The following is an 8841-nucleotide window of genomic DNA, read 5'->3' as shown; positions in this document are numbered from 1 at the left end:
TAAAAAAAAAAAAAAAAAAAAACACGTGAATATACAAAGCACATGGTTTTGTGTTGTAGGCGGGAGAACACGTTGTTTTTTTTTTTTGTCTTCCAATGGACCCCAAAAAACGGCACGTTGTTCGGCTTTTTATCTTTTGGTTGTTTTTATATTTTTCCTTGTAAAAATTCTATTTAAACTTTCACCAACAAAAAAAATCTCCGGCAATTTAGCATTTTAGTCCCACAAACATCATGTGTTCTACTTCTACCAATTCAATGTAACTAAACTTATGTTTGTTCATTCACTTAATTTTGAGTTTCCCATCTATCAGTTTCATTTATTTCACTGGTTTTTTCTTTCTTACAAATACAAATTTATGAAGATGAAAGCCTAACAAATAAACACCATGACCTACAAACGTCGACCTTGAGTTAATGGACTAATTAATTGTTTTTAAAAAAAAATGATGATATTAGAAGTCAATGTGTATTTTATTTTTGTTTGGCAAGTCAGTGTCCTATTTTTAGTCATTATATATTGTTTCCAATAGGAATATAACACGCTTAAAAAGAAGTTGCTGAATTAGACTTCTTAACAAATCCATAATTTTAATCAAAAAAAAGCAAAAGAAAAAAATACAAGTTATATAAATCACAGTCGCATGTCGCATGCAATTTAATATTCACGATGTAAAAGACAGAGTTCGTCCCCTACAACTGGCCATTGGTTGGCATTTACTATTCCTTTAAAAGTTTAGAAGCGGTGTTTTTGCGTATGGTCACTCGTTTTTTAAAGTAACATGTTACACAATGAATTGGATGTGAATCGCAGTTAAGTGCAAACAAATAATTCATTGCCCTACTGATATGCATTTGTAAGAAACGTTTTATCAAAAGATATGCTCACTTGTGAAAATAGTAAAATGTATTGACGATTTGGACATTTAGTGACAAAAAAATACTACAACCGATATAAATCTAATTCCTTAAACCGGGTTAGTGCTCGAATCAAAAACCAAGCTTTAAGTCGTATCCCCTATTTCAAAGTATATGTCTCTCTCAAAATCTTTGATATACTGTCTCTTTTAACTATCCTACAGCCATAAATAGGATAGTTGTTCAAAAAAATAAAATAAAACTATCCTACAATAAGTCGAGTAACAAACAACCTCACCAATATATATACGAGGGTAATTTTGGTGATGTTTTGGAATAAAAGCATGATTCAGTTGACTGATGGAATTTAGAAAAGTGTTATAGCATTTAAGATAATGGGATTCTTATGGATTTTGCCTCAAAATTTATACTCAAATTTTATAAATATGTCATTTAAAATAATGGGATTCATGTACCATTTTGTATTTATAAAATTTGAGTGAAAAATGGCATAATCCAGAAGAATCCCATTATCTTAAATGCCATAACGCTTTATTACAACCATAGTTATACTGTATTTAAATCACATTTTAAACTTTTAGGGGGGTGTATTCAACTTGACATTTTAAGTGATTTGTGTCAAATTTACAAATTCTATGTTATTCAATCATGGATTTTAAAATGTCTATCAAAATCTACTGTTATTGAACTGATGATTTAAAAATCTACTTTAAAATCCATTAAAATCCCTTGTTATTGAACTGATGATTTAAAAATCTACTTTAAAATCCATTGTTATTCAAAACAGTTTTGTGGATTAGGATTTTAATAATTTTTAGGATTCTGGAAGATTCTAGAGGATTTGTTTAGTTAAAAATACAGAAATCCAAATCTCATGGTTTTAGGTGGGATTTGAAAGAATTTTACAGAAAATCATATGAACTTCTCTAAAACCTATCAAAATTCTAAATTTCCTAAATCCCATCGAATTCTCCAAAATCATGATTTGAATACACCCCCCAAAAAATGTCTTTGAGTAGCACTTTAAACCTTGAGATATTTTCACTAAAACTATAAACCTTTAAAATAATTTCACTAACACTATAAACCTTTAAAATGATTTCACTAACATTTTAAACCTTAAAGCTAACTTTCCTGCTTGTTTCACCACGAAAGATGACGGAACAGTCATATCCGTCAACGTGAAATAGTTAAACTATGCTAGTTTGATTTAAATACTTATTTAATTAACTAATTTCATTTCATTTTTATGACGATAGATAAAAAAAATGAAAAATACATCAAAGCAAAAAAAAAATGAAGAATCAGAGGTAAGATTAAAACATTTGACAAATGTAAAATTGAAGACGACAATATATTTAGAAGATTCATTGGTTTCCAATGAGAAGTCAATCAATATGAATCAAAATCCAATGGAGATGCATTCATTAAAGAGATTAATAATGTGAAGAGTAACGTCATAAAATTTTTGTCTACAATGAAGATGAACACAAATTTATTTTTTATTTTTTTATTTATTTATAAAAACTAAAACTAATTAAAAATTAAATTAAACTAACATAGTTTAACTAAATATTTCACGTTCACGAATAATATTATTTTAGATTTTTTTATGACGGTACAAAAATAAAAATTAGTTTTAAAGTTTAGTGTCATCTGCGCAGACATGTTAAACAACAAAATAACAACTATTGCTCTCAACAACATGCTGAGAGAGCTAATGATGAAGTCTTGTTGCCACACCCCCACTGTTTTTCCGATGTGTATACACATAGGGAACTTGAAGATTTGGTCCTCCTTGAATTTTAAATAGCTCACTTTTATTATTACATGTATTTTTATTCTAAAATTTTTTTTTTTAGATCCAAAAAATAGTAAATCTAAAACATTTAAGGTAAAATGACAAAAATTATAAAGGCTATTTTAAAAGTTCATATATAGTAATTAACTCTTAAGATCATCTACAAAAACTTCAAAAATTTGCTTACCAAAGTGTACATGTTTTCACCATCCGTGCCTATGTGATAATATTTGAAACACTGGCATATGACCTCTTTTTGGCAAAGATTTAGTAGTTAATAAAAATTTTAATATCGTAACTTTGAGATCATGTATCATATGAACATGTTATTCTATATTTTATAATCAAATAAGATTATGATTCTCTCTCAAGACTAAAACTACTCCAAAACAAAATATTAATGTTATGAAGATAACTAGTACAAGATTTTCATCAACTATCATCGTTAACCAACTATTTTTTAACTTGAGAATATATATATTAGACTAAGTTAAATTCAAATTCAGAATGGAAATTTTTATTTTAATTTTCACATACTATGCACATAAAAATACTATTAATAAAATCATCTCCGGCCTTGAAATTGTAGGCATCTCTTTAATAGTTTGAACCTTGATGTAAGAGTGTCTCTTTCCTAACATTTCATATATTTACATTAGTGAAGAACATTATGTACTTGAGTCAAGTGGAAACCTCACAATCACGATGGTTAAATTATAATTTATTATCCTTGATAATTACGTATTAGTTTCGTTTATAAACTTTATTTACGTATTAGTTTCGTATTACTATTTATTTAAGTAATTGTTACATTTATAAACTTTATTAATATTAAAAATAAAGAAAAATCCTAAATACTTTATATTAACATAAAATAAATAGAAAATCTAATGTTTTTTTTCCACGACAAACCAAAAAAACGTGAAAATTAACATCATTTTATAAACCAAATCGGAATTGCACAATTGAACATCTGTCTGAATTCATCATCTATAAAAGATATAATACGTAAAACACCTAATATTTTGCACTTGAGCATTTAAACTGCAGTTAGAACCTCAATTATGCTCGCATAATTAACATTTTGACAGTATACAACCTCAATTACGAGTATATTACTTCGACCGTCAATATATTACTCGATTTAGATTGCTGCCATTTTTTACTAACATTCGGATACTTATCTTATTGATATGAAGATCAGTGTACATGATCTTGAATCAATCCTATAAAAAAAAAGTTGAAGATGATGATGTTGTTAAAGGTTTCTCCAGAGTTGCAATAACATAAGCATGTTGTATTGTCGGCCACCTTAATTTCGAGTTCTTTCTGCTTCGTCGTTGTCTTCTTCTCCAACGACACTTATCAACATAAACAGCAACTTATGTCTCTATTGTGTTTTGCTCTTTAGTACCCAATATTTAATATCTGATCCAATAATCAAAGAATAAATCATCATAGAACCACGCGTTAATGTCAAACAGTTCCTTGCTTACCTTTGCTATTTTATTTTGTAATAGTTTTATAGATTTTTCTCTCTTTCCGAGTAAGTATGTATACATTACATATGTAGAGTCAACTGCGATTAGAACAGAACATTAAAGTTTAGTACCAACGAGTGACATGTTGCACTTGCATTGTCTTTTTTTTTTTTGAACTTGCATTGTCTAATATGCTTTTCCAAGTGGATTGTTTGACACTTTGATCTGTGTAACTTGGTAATATGGTATGGGTCCATTAAAATCTTAAAATAATATCTTATTTTTTGGACTCTAATCTAAAGGATATCTATAGAAGTGGTGGACCGTTAATATAGTACTTCACGTTCACGGAAGGGCAGAGATCTTCCCAGAAGCAAACAAATACAATAATTTTCTTGTAACATTAATATATATACATACAGATAAGCTGCGGCGGATTTTTTTCATAAAAAGCGACGTTTTCTTTATAAGTTAATACCATAGGTATTTTAGATGGCAAGTGTATAGAAAGCAGTAAAATTATTTTAAAAACTCTAATATTTTAATGGGACTTGTATATTGTCAACTCATAAAATATTTAATTTAAAAATATTATTGATGAACTTTGTTTTGTTGGTCAACATTTGATAGGGGAATAAAGCAATTCAAAGAACTACATTTTTATTTTGATTCCCTCAAGGATCACGTTGAGTAAAATTATTTGTTTTTTACCCAACAAAAGACAAGAGAGACAAATAGTAGTATTATTTAAACTAGAGGTGGAGGTGGTGAGTGCACGTCAATAGTGCGATCTTCTTAGCAAACCAAAAACATTAGTGAAGTTGGACAACTGGAGTCTTTGGTTCTGTGTTGGAGAGCGTGGACCAACAACTTTTTGACACATAAGTTTTAAAGTAGACGCATAACCTTGCCCTATTGGAAAAGCAGCTATGGAGGTTGTTAAGATTTACAGATTTCCTTCTTAGCCGAGTTTTCAAAGGATGATACTTTAGATATTGTAGCCCTCTAGAGATACAAGTATCAAATCGGCCTTCATATGGATGGAGAAGTATGCTAGTGGCAAAACATGTTCTCTCGTATGGTATCCGAAAGACTATAAGCTTGGGGTTTAACACGTGTATCTGGACTGAACCTTGGATCCCAGATACGCTAGCACGGCCGCCTCAAGGATTAACTAATGATAGAAATCCCTTGATTTGTGTTAACACCTTAATCGACTTCACTAAAAAAAAATGGAAAATAGAACGTTTTCGGGAACTACTTCCCCCGAAAGAAATTACCCTTATTTTGGGGATCAAACCAAGCTTAAATGCTGCTAGAGATGGGTACTCCTGGAAGCTGACTAAATCTGGGAACTACACTGTTAAAACTGGCTATGAAGCCGCGAGAGCTATTTCTCGTCCTGTTTGTGACCTCCCTTCTCAGGGACCTAGTGTTACGACACTCAAGGCGCAAACATGGAAGTTAAAAACATCACGAAAGCTGAAGCATTTCGTGTGGCAATGTGTGACTGGGTGTGTGGCAACATGTCAACGCCTGCATTATCGCCATATTGGTAGAAATAAGGATTGTCCTAGATGTGGAGCGGAGGAGGAAACTATTAATCATATGTTATTTGAATGCCCACCAGCTCGACAAGTGTGGGCTTTATCGACAATCACTTCCCATCCTATGTTGTTCCCTTCATCTTCCCTATATAGCAACCTCGACTATCTATATGGGCGTGACAAAGACTTTGGCGCACTCGACCAGCACCTGAGAACGTTCCCTTGGATGATGTGGTACATCTGGAAGGCAAGAAATAAGAAAGTTTTTGAAAATATCTCTGAATCTCCACAAGATACTTTAGAGAAAGCCATCCAAGAAGAAGAAGTTTGGAGAAGAGCAAATAATAGAGACACACCACAAGAGGTGGTAGGCGCGAGCATGCCTTCGAGTCCAATCCCACAAGATTCCATTGTCTGCTTTATTGATGGATCCTGGCATACGAAGGTTGACAGGAGTGTACACGGCTGGATTGCGTCCATTGGTGATAGAATCTTACATGTGGGGTTAAAAGGATCGCGACGAAGCCTATCACCTTTACATGCAGAGTTGGACACACTTGTTTGGGCTATGAAGTGTTTGTTGGCACTGGACTTGGATAACGCTCTTTTTGCTACGGATTGCTCGGATCTTCTATCGATGACGTCTAATGTCGAAGATTGGCCAACCTTTTCCTCAGAACTGAAGGATTTTATTCATTTCAGAGATAGATTTGCTAGCTTCAGTATTAGATTTATTCCTCGAGAGGAAAATATCCCTGCTGATAAGCTTGCGAAATGTGCAAGAGCACGTGATTTCTGTTTTTCCCATGTAAGTTCGTCGGCACCTAACTGGCTCTCTTTCGAAGAGAGTCATTCTCCGAACACTTAAAATATGGAGTTTGTTCGTCAAAAAAAAAAAAAGTTTCAAAGTAGACCCACCAAAGATCTAGTTCTTTTTTTTAGGTGCCAAAGTGATGAACCTCTCTCTCAACCCCTTTTTGGACAACTAACTCTGTCGCTACACGTTACTTACTCGCTTCCAATGTTTGCTCGGTTCACAATTTTGGTAGTCCCGTGCTTCGTGTACATACACCGATGCACCCTCGTCGACATCGATTGTTGACACTGTTCAAGCACTAAAAGTTAGTTGGACGATGATCCTATGCATATCATTTAAAGCATCTAAGCGGCGGATATAACCGATTTTAGACAATACATACGAATACGGTTTTCAAACAAAATTTTATAATATAGCATAATTATGACATAGCAAAACATCATCGTATGATGATATTTGTAAATTGTTTTTTTGGGGTAAATTGTATGCATTAGTTGTTAGTGAATCAATATCTTGTTGTACGTAGGTTTCAAATCTAAGTTTCGATGATTGATCTTCCGTATCAGTTCATTAAAAAAAAAAAAAAATAACAATTAAGTACAACAACATGTAACGATCAACACCTTCTAGCTAAATCTAATATGAGACGAGATGTAGCAAGAACCGGTTCTGAAAATTTGAACCATGGAAACAAATTAAAATAAAATGAACCTATTAATTAATATAAATTGTTAAATCCTTTAGTTAAATTAAAACTAGGAAAGAATGTCCCATCTCCTTATACTTTCTACACAAATTGGTGCCTCTACTACTCATAGACATTCCATAAACCTTTCGACTTCAAAATTATACTAATAGAATTAATTAAAGACCCCAATTCCAAATTTATCTATCTTATATATTCATAAACCACGTTGGGAACTTCGGATATAACATGTATACATGTATCTGGTGGAGGTAGTATGAATGACACCATTACCACAACTTAGGCTTGTTTGCTTTGGTAACAATTTCATAAATTTGAAAAAAAAAAAAAAAAAAAAACGTTTACAATTTATAAGGAAAAAAATCGACAAGATTTGGCAAACTAGATGATAATATCACTGATAATTGATTCGACTGAATTATTGTGAAGAAAAAATAATATCTTCATATGATTGGCTATTACGTAACTTGTTATCATGATTACAAGAAAAAATAATACTTCATTGGTAGATTACAATCCGAATATTCCAATGTCTGATCTCGTATAACACGAGTCAGCAAGAGAAAAAAAACTATAACGCACAAGGCACAACAACAACAACAAGTACAAACAAAAGTCAAACCAAACAAACAACGGTCCGAAAAAAAGATCAATCGACACGTTTTGTTAGTGTACCGTTCCCACGACTCGTCGGGCAGATCATCATCTCTCATCACTTGTCGGCCCTAACTTAATGGCCTCAAACAGTAAAAATTTAAACACAAACCGTTTTCTTTGTTGAAGTTAAACGAACCAATTTATTAAACCGTTGACTTATCCTTTTTCCATCGGGTAACGAATCAACGAGACCTAATCAAACGACAACTTGAACTCCCTTTGGCTTTTGAATCGTTGCATAGTATGCTCCATACAAAGACTAAAATTGGACTAGTTAATACTTAATTTACCATTCACCATTGCGTACCATTATGCAACAATACATACTAAAAATCTCCATATTAGTACGCATTTCAGCATATAACTTCATACTATTATAAATTTACTGTTGGTCTACATTTTTCATTTCACTCCTCAAAAACTCCATACTATTATAAACTTCATACTAGTTTGCTTCATACTACAGTCTAATATATTACATATTAAAATATTGGTATGCATAGTCCGATTTACACCATATTGTACAGGATAAGGATAAATTTTTTATATAAGTACTCAAAGTTTCTTTCTTTACAACATCTCCAAGTGTCGTTTACTGACATCATCAAAGTATCTAAAATCCGTTCTTCCTAAATTCTAATTAACCAACCCATTTGTCTTTTTTTTTTTTTTGAACAAACCAACCCATTTGTCTAATTAAAAAAAGAGAGCTAATTTAATCAATACTAGTGTTATGAATTACCCCAAGTGGGAAAGTCTTTATTTATGGCTTCACGATTTCAAAATCCAGAAAGACAAGTAGAAAAGAAAGGTCCACGTCGGAAAATAAATAAAATTCCCCAACTTTATTTCTCCTTCACATTTGACAGTTCGTCACACGTATAAATATCGTCGTGTGTCTTTACAAATCTACACACGAAAAGTTAGTTAAGCAGCCAAAAAAAAAAAAAAAAA

Source organism: Camelina sativa, chromosome 16 (genome assembly GCF_000633955.1).
Source record: "Camelina sativa cultivar DH55 chromosome 16, Cs, whole genome shotgun sequence".
Lineage (NCBI taxonomy): Eukaryota > Viridiplantae > Streptophyta > Magnoliopsida > Brassicales > Brassicaceae > Camelina > Camelina sativa.
The sequence above is the reverse complement of the archived record's forward strand: the minus strand, read 5'-3'. Positions refer to the sequence as shown.